Source organism: Macaca nemestrina, chromosome 15 (genome assembly GCF_043159975.1).
Source record: "Macaca nemestrina isolate mMacNem1 chromosome 15, mMacNem.hap1, whole genome shotgun sequence".
Taxonomy (NCBI): Eukaryota; Metazoa; Chordata; class Mammalia; order Primates; family Cercopithecidae; genus Macaca; species Macaca nemestrina.
The window spans coordinates 39957882-39977758 of NC_092139.1; positions in this window are offsets into that span (position 1 = coordinate 39957882).

The window sequence follows — 19877 nt, forward strand, 5'->3', positions numbered from 1 at the left end:
ATATCTTTAGCTTATTTATTGATTGGACATCTGTTATGTTTTGTCTGAAAAACTTACTTTGTTTTAGGGTTCCAAGCTGCAGAATTTGACTCAGTGGTTTACCTAAAAGTTTTGCTTATTTTGTTTAGTTTTGACAAGAAGGGGAGTTTTATCCATCCATCCATCCATCTATCCATCCATCCATCCTTCCATCCTTCCATCCTTCCATCCCTTCTTTCCTTCATCCATTGATTTGGTATTTATTTAGTGTCTTGAATGTACCAGACACCGTTTTAGGTGCTGTAGTTACAGCATCATCTAGTACAAAGTCCCTGAGCTTATGGAATTAACATTCTCCCTATTTCTGGATTGGAAAGGAGCTCAGAATGAGGCAAAGCGATAGTTATGACTAATGAGAATTGGGAATAGAAAAAGAATGTCTGTAAGACTCTAATGGTATGAGCAGAAATAGTTCCCTCTTAACCAGCACATAAACACATTAGGGGAAGCCCGTTTCTTTTTGTACATGTGGGGAAAATAAAATCTACTGGTGAATGCTCAGAAAAACTCTCCTGGAAGCCTGGAGTGACTTTACGTTTACCAAGAGGCTGTAATGAAATTGCTGTGTTCATTGAGTCAGAAAAGAGAAAACTCAGGCCAGAAACTTGTTCTTATGAGACTAGGTGATTATTTTTGTTTGTTTGTTTGTTTGTTTGTTTTAATAGTTTCTATATTTTTCAGGACAGGGAAATTTTTACATTTGTCCCATTTTACATGTGGCCAAATTCTGTGAAATATTTCTTATATTGGATAAACCAAATAGGCCAATTGAGGTTCATAACCTTACGAACTTCGAGCCATCATAAGGGTAAGACCTAAGCAAATAATTTCCCAGTGAGAATACAATTCTCAATCAAGAAGAAACAAAGTATTTACTATGGATTCATTGCAGCCTCCCACTCAAGACAGCACAGGGTCATAATTTGTAATTAACCAATAACTCTAACACTATTTAATAAATATATTATTTTTATGTAATGCCTCAATGTGAATTTTAAACAATATACATTTGCACATTGTGTAGTTAACTTGCATATTTATAATAAATTTGAATACTATATTTCCTATTTTTAAAATTTTTAATTTTTCTTTATTTCAATAACTTTAGGGGTACAAATGGTTTCTGGTTACATCGGTAAATTGTGTAGTGGTGAAGTTTGGGCCTTTTGTGTCTCCATTGCTGGAATGGTATGCAGTGTACTCAATAGGTGAATTTTTTATCCCTCGTTCCCCTTCCACCCTCCCCCTTTCTGCGTCTCCAGCATAGATGACTATTCCTATCAATCTAGGTGACCTTAGGTCCTTTTTATTCACCCAGATACTGGGGACCATGAAATGTGAGATGCTTCTGATTTTATGTTATACTACACTAATTTTAGAAATTTCAGACAAGTGTAAAAGAGGAAGGGGATACTTTCACTATCCAAAGATTACCTCTACAAATACCTTGGAATATTTTCTTTTAACAAGCCATACCCATGGCCAAAGCCATATATCTAAGAAAATTGGGATCACACGCCGTAAGCAATTCCGAGTCCTGCTTTTTTCACTTAACACTATAAAAGTATGCATTTGCTTATGTTACTAAATACCTCCAAAATCATGAATTTTTAATAGCTGTGTAAGATTCCATTGTACAACTATACCACCGCCATTTGGATATTTGCATTGTTTCTTTTGTTATTAATACTGCCATAATAAACATCTGTGTGCATTGATGTTTGTGTGTACCTCTGGTGTTTTTTTCCCTTAGGATAAACTCATAAAAGGGGGAACTTCTTGGTTAAAGATACAAACTTAAAGGTGAGCAACTTGATCTTCTCCAGGAAGATGAAAAAAGGGGATTTGAATTTATGCTAAATTAGTCCTAAAATGGCATTTGATAGTTGTGTGGGTGAGAGTGTTGTCCTTTTGCCAGGAATATTATAGTAGGTTCTTACACAATTTCTTAATGAGGGGATACCTCAATGATAGCATTCTTGAAGCTGCTTGAAATTAATTCAGAAACAAAGTCATTGGTCAAACTAGAGATTATTTGTTTTGTATTTTTGTTTCTTTTTATGATTTGCTTTTCAGTTCCCAAGTCAGAGCAAGACAAGCAGACATGTGAATTGGAGGCTGAATCCGTCACTTACAGCTGCTCTTGATAAAAGAAGAGCAGTTCCAAGTGCCTTCCTGCTGGCAGCTGCCTCCTTGCCGGCTATCATTCCTTTCCCTGTATCATCTCGCGTGTCTCATTTTGTCCAAAGTGCAGAGCCAAGAGGGCATCTGGTCTGACGCTTGAGGCCCGGTCACCTTATCTCTCCAGCACTGCATCCCACCCAAAGGGAGGCTTTTCTGTTTCTTTCCCCCTATCCTCCCGCCTCCGTCCCCCAACCTTTTAGCAGTTTATAACAAGTTGCTCTCTTGTATACAGAAAAAGCAGGCCCTCAACAGGATCTGAGTGTGCTGTTTGGAACTGTTTATGACTTATTTTGGACTCTCCAGGCAAGGCCATAAATACACAGTTAATCTGCCTGATAGCAAGAACAGTCACCTAGGCCCCAAGAGATTAACCACATGTGGAAACGCAGAGACCCCATCCTTTCTGCACCAGCCATGCAGTGCGGCTGTCTGTCAACCTGGCCCTCTGCGGAGTGGATGTGGGGACTGGTGCTCCTGCTGCTCCCTCAGGTCCTTTCCTTTCCCTGCACCATCTTTCAAACACTTAGTGCCATCCTTGATCTTTCCTTGCCCCTGAAAACGGTCTAGCAGTTGCTTACTTAAGCCATTGCATTGTCTCTTTTAACTTAACTTTAGAATTTAATATTTATCATTGTATCATTGTGCCTTCAAAGCCTTGCCACCTCTTCTTCGGTCATTAGGGCTGCACTAACCCATAAGGTAGCCACTAGCCACATGTGGCTATTTAAACTTAAATGGATTGAAAAATAAAGTAAAAAAAAAATTAGGCTTCTCAGTCACACTAACCACATGTCAGGGACTCAGTAGGCACATGTGGCTAGTGGCTCCTGTACTGGATAATGCACACATGGAACATTTCTGTCATCACAAAAGGTTCTTCCACTGGACAGAGCTGATTCGTGACATTAACACTAAGGAAGGCTGAGGTAGGGAAATAATGACCTCTCTGCTTTGTATTTGGGTCTTTTTGCCAGTCTGAGCATGGAAAAAAAATAACGGTAGTTGACATTTTCTGAGCTTTTATTATATGCCAGGCAATGCACTGAGAAGCTTTTGGGCTTGTTGAAATCTCAAAATAAGCCTATGAAGTGGAGATTAGCATTTCTACCTATTTTACAGATGAGAATAAGAAAAGCTGAGCAATTCTCTCAAGATCATAGAGCTGGATTTGGGGCCTCTTCCGTCTTCCTCCCAGCCTCACTCCCTACCACCACTGTGAGAAGCCTCCTGTCTGGGCTGCTGCTTTGAGACCCCACAGCACTTTGGGGATTTCTGATACTCTGCAGGTCCCTTGCAGTGAGAGTGTGAGGCTGGGAGCCTTCTCTGATCTGGTGTTAGGCATCGGGTTGTGTACTCCCAGATCTGGTGGTACCTAGAAGACTTAAGTCTGTAAACCTCTATCATTTCAGTTTTTTGCCCTTCGAGTAGACAAAAGCAAGGAGTTCACTGAATGTCATCTTGAAGTGGGGGATGAGTGCAGAGGGTCTCCACATTTTTCCAATTTAAGAATTAACTTGGTCCCCAGCACTTTGGGAGACCAAGGTGGGTGGATCACTTGAGGTCAGGAGTTCGAGACTAGCCTGGCCAACATGGTGAAACCCCATCTCTACTGAAAATAGAAAAATAAGCCATGCATGGTGGCAGATGCCTGTAATCCCAGCTACTCAGGAGGCTGAGGCAGGAGAATTGCTTGAACCCAGGAGCAGAGGTTGCAGTGACCTGAGATCGTGCCACTGTACTCCAGCCTGGGTGACAGAGAGACACTCTGTCTCAAAAAAAAAAAAGCAAAATAACTTGGAAACTTATGCCTCAGAAAGCATGACTCCAGCCACCCTGAATACCCTTATGTGTAGAGATATGCTTTGAGTGGTCACATCGAGAGAGCACAGGGGCACCAAAAGGAAGGGAGGAATCAGGAGTCCCCATGGAGGGTCTATAGAGGAATCCAAATTATGTCTCCAGGAGCTTCTTCTATAACCAGTTGCTCTCTCTTCCCCCTGCTCCAACTTTAGTAAGATATAATTGACAAATAAAAATTATATATATTTATGGTGTACAAGCTAATTATTATATAACATATGCATCACCTCATGTACTTACCACTTTTGGTGGTGAGAACATTTAAGCTCTACTCTTAGCAGTTTTTAAGTATACAATACATTATTATTACTACAGTCACTATGCTGTACAATAGGTGTCCAGAACTTATTTATCCTGCATAACTGATGGATATGTCCCAATTCCATCGCTTCCCCCAACCCCTTGACAACCACCATTCCACTCTGCTTCAGTCAGTTTAGCTTTTTTAGATTCCACATATAAATGAGATCATGTAATACTTGTCTTTCTGTGCTTGGCTTATTTCATTTAGCATAATGTCCTCTAGGTTCATCTATGTTGTTAAAACTATACGATTTTAATCTTTTTAAGGCTGAGTGTATTCCATTGTGTCTATGGACTGCATTTTCTTTATTCATCTGTTGAGGGACCCTTGGGTTGAGTCCGTGTCTTGGCTCTTGTGAATAGCGCTGCAGTGAGCATGGGAGTGCTGATATCTCTTTGACATACTGACTTCATTTCCTTTGGATATATACCCAGAAGTGGGATTGCTAGATCATATGGTACTTCCATTTTTAATTTTTTGAGGAACCTCCATACTGTTCCTCATAATGGCTGTACTAACGTACATTTCCACGAGCAGGAACCAGTCTTTCTCCTGCACAGTTTCAGTCATCGTCCTCACTGTCCCACCTCTTGCCCCCTCCCTTTCGGATGTCTGTGGGCACTGAAGTTTTCTCTTTAGACTGGATATAAGCCAGCATCCCAGCACTTTGTGAGTTGAGTGTCAGGACAAGGTGCGACTTGATTCTCCCAGAAATCTTTCTTGTTTTAGAGATAGCCTCCTGGGTCAGGGACTCTTAAGGACCAAAGTTCAATTCCCACCACTCCCTGTTACACTGGGAACTTCAGAATGTGCGAGTTCCACGTTTCCCGGTGCTGACAGATCAGAGGAGGACCAGACGCGACAACATGGCTGCTGCTGGAGGGGCTGAGAGGTGACTGATTAGCTTAAGCCTGCACAGCCCGTGGAGGAAGCACCTCGTTCCTGCCTTCTCAAGTGATGAAGTCTATGGTGGAATACAGAGCTCCCTGCTCTGAGCACCTAAAGTCTTGATTTTTCTGGGGGAAATCTCTCTAGCTCTTTCTTCTAGTATTATTTGCGTTCATGAGTGACTCCTTAACCAGGCTGCGAGCTCCTGGAGAGTTGAGAGTGTGTTTTGGTCTTTGTATCTATAAAGTGCTGGGTTATGCCTTTACTCCAGGGCCATGATTGAAAAAAATGTTAGAGGGAGAAAACTGCAAGATGATCACCACATTTTGTTCAGTTGAAAAGGAATGTGCCAACCAGTTTATACTGTTCCATTTATTTTTGGAAAAAATATATCTCCATATTACCTGCTTTCTGCCTTCCTTCAGCTTATCTCTGTCTTTTAATCAAAATAGAGAAAAACACAGAATGCTATCCACAATATGTTAACTGCTGGTTTTCTCCAGATGTTGGGATTATGCCTCAAACAACAATTCTGAGTAACTTAAATAAATATGGAATATCCTGGAAGCTGTGGGATAGGTCACGGAGTTGAGGGAAAGCCCAAGACCCGGAAATTAGAAGGTCAGTGTTAAAGAGATCGCTCAGATGTGGGTAGTGAGAAATAAAGGAAAGCCCTTGGTGCAGGGGGTCATCAGCTCCAAGTGGTTTCTCATCTTTACATGTCTCCCTTCAAGATTCAGAACCCTAGGAGAAGACAGTCTGATTGACCTAGCATGACCAGCCTTGGTGAGATGAGGGCAGGATTCGTTAACTAATGGGAAACCTGTGCTATTACCAAAGATAGGGAGAGGAGAACTGCAAAGGCAAAATACAGATGACCGCCTTGAACCAGGCGGTTGTTTGTTTTTTGCTACAAACAAAATACAAAAAATATTTAAGAAATATTTATATATTATATATATATAACACATACATATATTTATAAATGTTATAATAAACCTTTTAACATTTGTTCTTTTAGTAGTAAGAAAAAAAGATAGCAGCAATACCATTAAGAAGGAGCTTGTTCACTGGAAGGGATTCAGAGGTGAACATTTGGGAAAGTATAAGGGACAGGAAGCCATGCAATATAGGCTCTTGGGAGGAGCCTGGGATGTTTTAATTGGTGAATGAGGATACTCAGGTGCATATGAGAGCTCTTTTTACCACTTGAGGAAACAGTATCTGGATGTGGTGGGAGGTATTCTGCAGGGTTCCAGGAGTGAGGGTGCTGGGCCCAGGGATGCTTCTAAAGAGGGTTGCTGCTCAACGATTGGAGAGGTAGCCTCAAGAGCTCTCAAAGGACCTCACCCAGGGTGTCCACGGAGGGACTCAGTGACTCATGCTGCAGTGGCTTCATTGGATGAGGGGATTCTGACATCCTTTCCAACCCTAATTCCTAGGATTCCAGGACTCTTGATTGGCAGTGCGTGGGTTTGTGGGGAAGAAGGCAGGACTATTTGCTGAAAGTCCATTAAAGCCCACTTTCTGGATAACTGGGAGGAGTTATAAGAAGAATGCAGTTGCAATAATTTTACATATTCAAAAATATGTCCGAGAATTCATTACAGATTCTTATGTCTCAGGACCCTTCTTTCTGCCCCATTGCTGGTCCCCTAGTCCTCTCCTTCTCTGTCTTTTAGCCCCCAACTATAGTTGTGGAGAGATGGGGCAGAGAAATAGAATCCTTTAAAACAATAATATGAAGAAAACGTGAAAATTTATCAAATATAGCTAGATATAAAAAACCAGAGAATTGCCGATTTGGTGACTTGGCAATCAGAGAATTTGCTTGTGATGAATTGAATTTCAATGAAGTGATTTAGAGCCATTTGGGGATTTTTTTTTTTTACAGACATGGGGATTTGAACAGAAGTTCCTGATTCTCTCACCCTCAGAGAGCTGACGCACACTGGCCTATCTGGGGACATGTCATCTTTGAGTATCTCCCTCCTAGGGTAGGTGGGGTATTTCTGGAAAACAGCAGGCCTTGGGGTGCCCTAAGTGTGATGTTCTGGATATTCCAGATGGATCATTGCTGATTCCCCAGGGCTGACTTGGAAGGACTTTGAAGGCCAGCTATGCCCCAATCAGAAGAACTCCTGAATCAGTTGCAGTTACTTTGAATAATTCCTGCGGTTCATGTACAGATGCTGTGCTGAGCCTTTTAGATCCACCTTCATGGACAAAACACTTAACCTCCATCAGCTGAAAGCGCTGCCTTATGATAGCCAATGGCAGACAGGATTCTTTGAGAATTGCTCTGGCTGAGGAGAAAGGCCTTGTCCAAGGCCACAACCCCTTCCCAGGTGACCCATGTCCAATGCTGAAATAGAGGCAAGAAGGCCCCATCCCCTTGCTCCAACTCGACAACTCCAATCTCAGCTCAGGTGTTCTACAGTCCCTTTGCACCACCCTGGAGTCTCTGAAATTCTTTGTACTATGTCATATGCCTCACCCAGAATATACTGTACTCAACTATTACACTTTTATGCACACATAATTATCTTTAAGTATTTGTATGTTTCTCAATGCAAGGAGCTATGTCCAATATTCATTTGCATGTGTACAAGTGGTTTGCACATATTAGGTGTCATAAATATGAGTCAACCATTCTATTACTTCCAATAGTAATTGTTAACAGTTTTTGAGACTTACTATGTGCCGGGCACTGAACAAAGAGCTTTGTGTATAGAGTTTCAGTCAATCCTATGTATATCCATGGGATATATGATATCATTATGATGATTTTACTGGTAAGAAGACCTAGGCTTAGCAAAGTGCAGTGGCATGACCAGTGGCATGGTAATTGTTGACTTTGGAATAATCATCATACCTTCCTTATGTGTACATAGTTCACTTACATTTTTCAGAGCTCTTCAGTGTTTAATTTTTCATTATGCTTTTCTTACATCTATGTGAGTGAACAATTTTACAGATGGAGAAATAAAGGTTTATGCCATCCAAGCCCTAATATAAGTCACAAAAGGTTTGGTGAAGGTCGCAGAAGGGTGGCTGATGTAGGATCAAGGCTCCTAGTCCGTTGTGAATCTGGTGGCCTTTTTTACAAAGACTGGGCGTGAGCCCAGTTGGCAGCTGGGTAGACTGGAGATGCACCAGAAAATCTTGTGACTCCAGAAACAATTGCAAGCTGCCAAACTCCTGGATTGTTTTCCATCCATGTTGCTGCAAACGACATGATTTAATTCTTTGTTATGGCTGTGTAGTGTTCCACGGTTGTACATGTTTGGTGTTTCAGATTCTTTATGTACTATGGACAAAACAGTTTAAAGACTCATTCTTTTGCTTGAGAAACTCACATCTTGGTAGACAGTTTGTTCCCCAACGTCTCACCAGGAAACTAGTTTCTGGGAAAGCCCCAGTTAGTGCCATTTTATGTTGGCACATCAGCACGTCATCCAGTAGAAAGTAGAGCCAGCACAAATGCATGGGATAAATACAAAATTATTCTAAAAACACAACTGATTGGTTATGACGAACAAAGGACTTTAAAATCCTTTCCTTAAAATAACTGAAGATGTGGTTAGTCAAAATTAGCAATAATCTTTATATTTTGGCTCTGCTTATGTCGGAAAAGACCACAAATCTGTCACCGGAACTTCTCATACACAAACCTACAAAACTATGGCCCAAGAAAAAAGTATGCCCACATTGCATTTACAATTTTACATCAATACTCCTCTAAAGATTTACAGAAATTGTATCTTACTTCTTAGTAATTCTTTTAGAGGCGATATCACTACCCTCCAAGTATGTTTACTGCTTAAAAATAAACAGTGTAGACAGGAAACTGATGTGGGATAAACACGATCCTTATGTTTTACTCCTGCATTTCAGAAGGGTCAAGGTCTTCATGTGACTTCATGCTGCACACTGTCAGTAGTTGAGTTTGGCTGTCCTTCCTCCGTGTTTTGAGGCAGCGTGGAAATAGGATGAACAGAACATGGGTATTAAGTACCAGACTTTTGAGCTTTATCAGTGACTGGCTGGCCTGCCGTGATAAACAAGGTACATTTTGTCATTTAGAGCATGAATGATACAGATGAGCTTATCTTCACTTAGGGAATTATATACAACATAAGGCAAAGGCCAGATTTCAGCAGCTGCTTGATCTTTCTTTGAGGTTTGGTCAACGAAGAGCAGTGGGGGCTTTCCTGTCTTTCTTAATAGGGCAAGAGGCATCCACATCACAGAAAGACCCTTCAACAGACAAGGTCTTTGAAGATCCCATCTGCCTCTCACCACTGATTAGGCCTTATGCATCTTATTAGACAACTGTGCATTACAGTCATTCCTTGGTCATGCAAGATATTGATGCCTATGGTGGGTCAGGATGACATACGAGTATATATGGCTGTAAAAGACTGTACAGAGTTCCTTTGGTCTGAAAATGAGGACTGTCTTAATGTTGATTTTTCATTTATTTTCTTCTCTCTATACTGTCCTCTTCCTCTCTCTTCGTTTTCTTCTTGGTGTTTCAGATTCTTTTTTTTTCTTTCCAACTTTAATTTTAGATTCAAGGAGTACACGTGCAGATTTGTTACATGAGTAAGTTGCAAGTTACAGGGGTTTGGTGTACAGATAATTTTATCACCCAGATAATCAGCATAATATCTGATAGGTGGTTTTTGGGATTCTCACCTGCCTCCCACCCTCCATCCTTAGGTAGGTCCCGGTGTCTGTTGTTTCCTTCTTTGTATCCACGTGTACTCATATTTAGCTTCCACCATGAGAACATGCAGTATTTGATTTTCTGTTACTGTGTTAGCTCGCTTAGGATAATGGCCTCCAGCTCCATCCATGTTGCTGCAAAGGACGTGGTTTAATTCTTTTTTTATGGCTGTGTAGTATTCCATGGTTGTATATGTTTGGTGTTTCAGTTTCTTTATGTACTATGGACAAAGCAGTTTAAAGAACCATTCTTTTGCTTGAGAAACTCAGATCTTGGGAGAAAGTTTTTTCCCCAAGGTCTCACCAGGAAGCTTCTTGGGTATTTAAAACAGGGAGACTTTAGTGACACAGGAAATAATGATAGCAGAAAATTGCAGATACGAGTGATGGATGAACTGAGGAACGAAACAGGAACCAATAAAGCCATCAGAGATTGGAAAAAACAGGAAACCCTTACCATCCCTTGTCAGGCAGGAGGGAATGAGGGAGTTAGCTTGAAAGGATCAACTCGTCTAAGTTGGGATCTCAGAGGGTCTGTTCAGCAAAAGCAGGAATCACATTGGGACTTATCTGGGTTGGAGATACTGTCCAAGGCAGATAAGAAGAACCTGGCTTCTTTGTCCCTTCTGCCTTTGAATTTCCTGCCACTATTTGTTAGACAAACCCAATAAGAATTCTGTTGTGGATATTACTTACCTTCTGGAATGGCCCTGGATCTATTTTCCTTCCAGATTCCTCATTCAGCAATTCCTTTCTCTGTTCTGAATCTCAGGGGCTAACAGACCCTGGGAAATGCAGCCTGTGGGGGCCAGGCAGCCCCTGCAATTCAGAACAGGGAGGGGGAAGTCTGAGGACTGGAGGAGTGAGTAAAGAGGGTCAGGGCCATCACAGCAGGTACTCAGCATCCACAATGGAATCCTCGTTTGAGTGTTCTTTCCCTAATTCTTTATTCTTATACTTCCTGCTTGCCTTAGAGTCCAGATCATTGTCACTCCTTCTGGAAATCTTTCTCTTGACCCTGCTAATCTGGAGTCTGCCTCTCTGTGCCCCTCACTTCCTGGGCACACTTCTATTAGGGCTGGGCTACATTAAAATATAATTGACAATGTACTGCTTTGTTTTCTTTCATCAGCCAAAAAATCTCCATGCTGGCATTTCTTATCCATCCTTCTATCCCCAGTCCCTAGCACCCCTGCTTTAGTAGGAGGCTAATAAACAAATGAAGACATGCCTGAATCTTACTAACTGAAAAGATATTCAAGATGTAACAGCTATCTTCACATGCTAATTACTTGATCTGTAAAACACAAAAATTGCACATTCAAAAAATAGTCTGATTAACTTTTGCCCTTCTTTGAAAATATATAAATAGTTTTATTTTTAGAGCCAAACCTAAACTCCATAGGTGCAGAGCTGGATATCCTTTATCATTCCTTTTGGATACTAAATGTGTGTCTTTGGCAGATAGAAACTGTTGACAGAATGCTGGAAAGGGAACCAGAGATGACAGAAGTGTGAAATAAATGGTCTTGGGGGCTGAAAATTGATCTTCTGAATGCTCCCTTCTCTTATACTGATGGTAATCTACTGGAATAATATACCAACTTGTCTTTTGGTCTTTTTCCCCCTTTATCCCACCATAAACTGAGCATTGCTACTATAGACAGAAAATAAGAAACTAGTTTTAATTTAACCATTGGACTGGAAGAGTGTGTGATCGTCATGTTTGAGAAGAATGGACTTCATCCTCTTGGTCCTTTTTATTTCCAGTAATCGCTCTCTTCTCCACTGAGTTTGATTTGATGACTTTTTCTGTGAGTCAGATGGCATCCCTTCTGACTGAAGTATCTTGGTTTCCATCTCTCTCTTGGAAGCATGGGGAATGGGTTGACATAATGTGTCAAACATTTCTTTCAAACCTTTGTGGAATTTGTCTATTCATGAAGTAAGTTGTAGTTTATATCATGAACTTTTCTTATTTAATTAAAATTTCTTGAAATATGTAATGCATACACAGGCATATAATTTTTAAGACAAGAAATGTTTTGTGTTTTATTAATACATATAATAAAGTTTGTAAATATTTTATTTTAGATTTCAAGTTATCTTTGCCCATTCCAGTTTTTTGATCCCCTAGTTTTCCTCTCCAAAATCAATGTCAGTTACTTGTTTCTTGTGCATCTTTGTAGTTATTCTATGCTTATAAAAGCAAAGTATACCCCCTCAACATACATTTAATACAACGGAGCATACTGTACACGCTGTTTGCACTTGCCACTTGCATTTTTAAACTTAACACTTCACATCCTATCCATCCAAGCATACCAGGGAAGTTCTTTCACCTTAAACTTCCTAAATAGACCTGTTTCTTATCCTTGGAAATATACATTTCTGTTGGATAATAATTTTTTTCCATAGATAAATACTGCAACACTAAAGAGATAACACATTAAACATCTTTAGGGATTTAAAACTTGGTATGAATTAGTTAATGACCTAGCTTTCTAATCTGCTAATGAGGGGTGATTGATGGAGGCTTGAGGGATTTTGAATTTCGGGAGAGAAAGATTGCAGTGACTAGAAAGCAAAGGTGCTGAGAGAAAAATTTTCCCACTGCTCTAATTTGTTGAGTGTCCTTCCAAAATGTAAACAACTCAGAGGAAATCAAGTCACAAAAGGAAGAGGGCCGAGGAGAACAATACTTGAATCAATATTGCAGGTATTGACAATCACCAAAGTGATTGTCAAAGGCAAACATATTCTAACTCTGGGAGATAAAGGTTGTTTTATAAAATGCTGTCAAGACTAGCTTAAAAACATATTAATAGGAATGGAGAAATTTATTCAAGGAATTTATTCAGAAGATCACAGGTGTGCTCAAAACTCAGCTATAAGGATGCTTGTGAATAGTGAAAAAAGATTAAATGAAATCAATGTTCAACAATGAGAAAATGGTTGTACAAATGATGGTATGTCCATAAAATGATCTTTCCAATTTTTAATGACATGGAGAGGGTTTCAAATATAATGTTAAGTGAAAAAATTAGCATGTGGCATATGATTAAATTTTGGTGAAATATATTCACTATCAATATATGACGATATATGTTTAGAAAAAGCATATATTTGTATATAAAATAAATCTGGGTTCTCGAATTATGGGTAACTTAAATTTTCTTTTTTGCTTACCCATGTTTTCTAAATTCTTTATGGTAGACATGTATTCATTTTGCAACAATAATTTTGAAAAATGTAAAAATCATGAGCTGAGACGCATGTGAAATAGTTTATATTGTCAGTTTCAACCCTATTTCGACTTCTGTTTTGTCTTATGTGCTGCTTAAAATTATTTATGGAAATATGTGACATATATATGGTTATCAAAACAATACCTATTGTAGATACAATGGAAACAAGACTCAAGTAAATCCAATCTTCTTTTTAAAAACATTTATTTATTTATTTTTAACCCCACCCAAGCCAGAATTTTGAACTTCTTTTATGAGAATTCTTTTCAGCATCATTTTTTTTTCTCAACTTGGAAAATACTATTTATCCCACAGAGACTGGTCATCAAATATTGTGCCCAGGATATGCAGCAAAATAGAGAATCACTGCTTTTTGGAAGTAATATGTTTGATCAGTCAGCTAATTACATTTGCATTTTACTTGTTTGAGATTGAGCTCCTGTGACAGAGTGATAGTATTTCCTCCCTCCCCCTTCCTGTTCCCCTTCTCCTTCCCCTTTTCCTTCCCCTTTTCCTTCCCTTCCCTCTTTTTTCTTTTCTCTCTTCCTCTCTTTTTCATTCTTTAGGTATTTTCAAAACATGGTACCTTTCATGGCTCGAAGGCATGTTTGTGGTGGGTGTTGGGTGGGTCCCTGTTTGTGTTTGACTCTGCTGATCCACATAGCAAGGAAGGCAGCTATATTTACCTTTGTGGTTATCAGATGTCTGAGAACTTAGATGATAGAGGTGACTTTCTAGCAACCACGGTCCTTTAATTTAAATCCTCACACAACACCTGTTAAGGAAGCATGAAGAAAAATTACTTCCCCTACCAAACAGACAAACTAAATTCGAACTCACAAAATTTCAATAAAGCAAAGATATTATTCAGTAAAATAGAAACAACAATGAATGAACAATACAACAACATGAGAACTACAACAACAAAAATACATGAATTTTATGAAAAATGAATTTACATCCAGTGCAGTAAATGTTTTGTGAACTTTTCCAGTTATTTATTGTCAATGTAATGCTACAAAACAATCACAAAACTTTTATACAACAAGCAATACAACATAGAGTGCCATGCAACAATAAACATATTTTCTTCTTGTGTGTGTGGGACAGCTGGGTGATTGGTGTGAGTGATTTTGTCTGGGTTTACTCATGCATTTGCAGTCAGCTGGCAGTTTGATTCTGCTCCACATGGTCACTCTTTCTCTAATAGGTTAATCTGGGCTTATTCTCATAGTGGAAGCAGAGGTCCAAGGGATAATAGAAGTGTGCAAGACCTCTTCAGGTCTAGGTTTGGAACTGAGAAAGTGTAATTTCTGGCACATTCTATCGGCTAAAGCAAATCACAAGGCACGTGCAGATTCAAAGGGTGAGGAAATAGACTTCACCTCAATGGGGGTTGACGCAAAGACATATTACACAGGACATGGATCTGGAAAGGGTAGAGAATGATGCCATTTTTGTATTCAATATGCACAGGGATTTTACATTTTGAAAAATAAAATGTTGCCATTTGATAATACTACTGAATTTTGGCTTATCTTCATTAATAAACTGGATACTTTGATATGATATTTTCATAGTCTTTCAGTTGATGTTCCACTATTTGCAATCATAACATTATTTGTAGTTCTTAGAAAAGACAAGAGTAAGTGAGTAAGAGGAAGAATTACCTTAATTTCCCAACAGAACTTTATGCTTTGGTTATACAAGTGATGGTGTTTGAAGTTAAAATGGTTTTAACTTTATGTCTGACTTTGAGTAAAATTAAGAGAAATGTTTACACACATAGAATAAAGCAAAGAAAGAATCTGCGATTCCAAGTGGCTCAATTTTATCAGTGAAGACATGGGGATCTAGCCCTGTAAGAGACCATGTCCATAAATTTATTTTTCAGAAACACAACATACAAAACCACACAAGAAAACCTCTTAGAAATACCAGGAGATAGTGATTAGAAACAAAATTATGGAGAGAGATTTACAGGTAAAATTAAACTAAAAGTGAGGATATAAAGGATTTGAAGCCTATAGTCAACAAAATAAATTTAATAGATACAGAGATATATAGAAAACTTTGTGTCCTACCTTGCAAACAGAAATTGCATTCTCTGTAGCACAAGAAAGACTTTGTTGTTGTTTTTGAATTTAGAATGCAGAATGATTAAATCAAGCCAACTAACATATCCATCACCTCACTTATTATTTTTTGTGGTGAGACATTTGAAGTTTACTCTTTTAGCTATTTAAAAATATACCATACATTATTACTGACCATAGTCACCATACTGTGAGATAGATCTCAAAACTCATTTCTCCTGTTTGTCTGAAAGTTTGTACCCTTTGACCAGCTCCCCATTCCATTCCTCCCTGACCCATACCCCTAAGCCTCTGGTAACCACCATTCTACTTTCCACATCTATACATTTAACTTTTAAAAATTCCACATATAAGTGAGATCATGTGCTATTTGTCTTTCTGTGCCTGGTTTATTTCATGTAGCATATTCTCCTTCAGGTTCAACCTCATTGTTGCAAATGACAGAATTTTGTTTTTAAAGGCTGAATAGCATTTTATTGTATATATAGTACATCTTAAATTCATTCATCTGTTGATGGACATTTACATTAATTCCATTTCTTGGCTATTGTGAATATTGCTGCAATGAACATGGGATTGCAGATCTCTCTTTGACATATTAGTTTCAATTCCTTTGGAAATATATCCAGAAGTTCGATGGTTGGATTATATAGTAGTTCTATTTTTAGTTTTTTTGAGCAACCTCCATACTATTTTCCATAATGGTTGTATTAATTTAAATTTACTAATTTAACATGACTAATTTAAACATTTTAAAACATGCTTATTTGAAAGCCCCTTTTCAATTTAGCTGCTATAATCTCTAGTTCTTCCTGGGTGAGTTTTTCTATTTGCTGCATCTCTGAATATTTCTAATGATGTTGGTTTTCCTTTGTGCATGGTAGTGGGTTTTCTTCATGTACTTTGTTATTTTTATGAACAAACTCATTTTTGGTGGGAGATATTTTACCCAAGAATTTCCTGAGTGCCTTAAGTTACGCAGACATCTCTAGGATGGTTTCATCATAGCTTCTACTGGGAATCTGTTGGGTTCATTGGCTCCAAATTAATTTTTTAAAAATTTTTAGACAGAGTCTCACTCTGTTACCCAGGCTGGAGTACAGTGGTGCAAACACGGCTCATTGCATCCTTCACCTCCTGGCTCAAGTGATTCTTGATTCCTCCTGCCTCAGCCTCCCGAGTAGCTGTGACTACAGTCATGTGCCATCAAGCCCAGCTAATTTTTTAAACACTGTTTGGAGAGATGGGGTCTCCCTGTGTTGCCCAGGCTGATCTCAAACTTCTGGGCTCAAGTGAACCTCCCACCTCAGCCTCTCAAATTGTTGGGAATTACAGGCGTGAACCATTGCACCTGGCCTCAAATTAATTTTTATACTAGTGTTTTCACTTGCAATTTATGTACCATTTAGGTGTGCTGTGTGTGTGGCATGGCTGAGGGCTTTGATACCCTTTCTGGTGACTTTTTTCCCACCACAGCCTGGGATATGTGGCTCACTTCTGCACCATAACTCTAGACATGGGAGAGTTTTCTTTGATTCGGTTGACAGTTGGGATGTCTTCCATGGCTCCTGGCTTTATGACTAAAACTCTGAAACATTTTGTTAGCCTGCATGTCCTCCCAAAAGGCCTCATGGTTTTAACTCTTGCTCAGCCCTGTGGCTTTGGATATGAGTTTTCTCCTCATTTATGGCATCTGAATTTTCCCTCTCTTTTTGTTAGTCTCAGCTATGAATTTTAATTTTCATTAAAAAAGTATTTTATACATTTGGAGCAAAACAGGGCTTCTGGTATCAAATCTGTGCTTATTGGACAGAAATTCCGTGGATGAAACATTAACAAAGAATGCTGTTAGCCACAAATACGATATGTAAGTAACAACATTTCAGGAAGTAATGACAGCTGTGAAGATAAATAAGACAGGTAAAAAGCTAAAAAATTGGCATTTATTTTAAAGGAACGTCATGGAAAACTTCTCTAAGGTACTCTTTGAACAGAGGACTGACGGAGGCAGGGAGTGAGCCACGTGAAGATCTTGGGGTGAACGTTCCAAGCTGAGTGAGAACCTGGGATTGGTGTAAGCTTGGTGTGTTTAGGGAACAGCAAGACATTCCAGCATCCCCAGAGCAGCATGAACAAAGTGGAGAGTGGTAGGAGATGAGGTCTTAAAAATGAGAGCTTATATGGAGCCTTTGTAGGCCATGAGGGTTGGGAATTTGGATTTTATTCTTGTGCGATGGGAAACCCTTGGAGTGATTAAGAGAAGTCACAAGATTGTATTTAGGTTGATATAGGGCATTCTTGTTGCTGTTTGGTGAAGAGACTGTAGGGAGATAATCTGGAGATACAGAGATTTATTCAAATATTAATCCAGGCAAATGGTTTTTGTGGTTGGGAACAGGACGGTAGCAGTGGAGGTGATGAAAAGTGTCCAGATTTAAGATACATTTTGAAAGGAAAGATGACAAGACATGTACATGTAAAGGAAAAAGAACCATTAAGAATAAGTCTTTGATTTTTGCCCTGAGCAACTAGGTAACTGATAGTATCATTTGCTGAACTTGTGAGGGTAAAGGATTTAGACTTCAGTGTGAAGCATGATATATTTGAGATGTCTGCTAAACATCTGAGTAGAGATATCCAGTAGGCAGTTCAATATACCAGTCTGGCATTCAGGAGAGAGGCTGGGGCTTGAGAGCTATGTTTAGAAGCCATCAGTGAAATAATATAGCACTCAAAGATGGAAGATTAGAGGCTTTTAGTGTGCCTCAGCCACTTGGAAATAGCAAGATAGTACATAAAGATCAACTCTGTGAGCTTTAAATAAGAAGGAATATGAAAATCCACCAGAATTGTGAAGGACACCCCAGATCCCAGGAAGGAGAATGCCGGCAAACAACCCTAGTGATGTCATCTTGCTGATAAAAGTGAGAGAAACCCCACTGTGTGAGAGAGGCAGAGAGCCTCCCTCTGTGACTCACCTTTCCATTGGGAATCTGAACAACCCAGGCTGAGGGAGAGCACTTTGTTCTTCCCAAGCCCTGGAGGTTACTTGGGGAGGGACTTGGAGATGTTGCAGACATTTTCCCAGTCTTGAGACCAAGAGCAGGACACAACTTTTAATCCAGGTACATACAAAGTCAGCCATTCTTTGGTGACCCACCGGTGTGGCCACACAAGCATATTAGTCTCAGGTCAGAGATTGGAGGGCCTACTCTGGAGTGGCATAAGGGCCTTTCAGAGCCAGAACTGTGGAAAGTGCCTCAGCAGTTGGTACTGAAATTGTGCTCTGCCCTATCAAAAGCTGGGGGTGCGAGGAGAGCTGCTACAGCTGCAGTTTCTCCTGGGAGGTAAGACTTGTAGCCAGGGCCAGCTTTGCAATCTGCAACCAGTCTGTGTGTGCCATTGCTGGCTGCCCCACCTTGCTCTCCTGAGATTGTGGTACAGCAGTTTCCTCTCTTCTCCACTCCCAAGTGGAAACCTAGGCATTTAGAGCACCTGCTTGCCTGGACCAGCAGCCTGAGATGCTCTACCAATCCTGGACATAGATTGTGGTGCAGCAGCTCCATGCCCAGGCAGATCTCCAGGCATTTAGAGCACCAACCGGCTTGCCTGAATTAACAGCCTGAGATGCCTCACCCATCCTGTGCAGAGATCCTGATGCAACAGGGCTCTCTCTGCTTCACACCCAGGCAGATTGCCAGGCATTTGGAGCAGCCATTTGCTTGTTCAGAAACTTGAACCACCTCACCCATCCTGTGAAGACACTCTGCAGGGAGGCCCTCTCTGCTTCACACCCAGGCAGACCTCCAGCCATTCAGAGCACTCATTCCTCAGGTTCAGCAGCCTGAGCTGTCCCACCCTTCATATGCATAGATCATGGTGCAGTAGGATGCTCTCTACTCCATGCCCAACAGAACTCCAGGCATTTGGAGCACCTGTTTGCCTGGTTTAGCATCCTGAGAAACCCCACCCTTCCTGGAGATAAATTTCAGTACCTCTCTCTACTTCATGCCCCCGCAGATCTTCAGGAATTCAGAGCACCAGCTTGCCTGGATTAGCAGCCTGAACCATCCCATCCATCCTGTGCCGAGATCCTGGTACAGGGAGATCTTCTCTGATTCAAGTCCAGGCAGATCTCCAGGCATTCAGAGTAACCACTCATCTAGTTCAGCAGCTTGACCAACCCCACCCTTCCTGTGCAGAGATCCCAGTGAAGGAGGACCCTCTGCTCCTATGCCCAGGCAGACCTTCAGGCATCCAGAGCACCCACTCTCCTGGATTAGGAGTTTAGGCTTCCCCCAATCCCCGTGCTGAGTACTTGGGGCATAGGAGGTTTCCCAGCTCCATGCCTATGCACATCTCTGGATGCTTGGTGGCTTCCCACTAAATTATCACTCAGTGTAAGTGCTTGTAACTGCTACTGAGGAACCTGTAAGTGGACCTGCCTGGTCTAGCTCTGCTTATCATGGCTCCCACCATCCTTGGAGCTGAGAGGAGAGCTCAGATTACTGTGAATACCACAAGGGA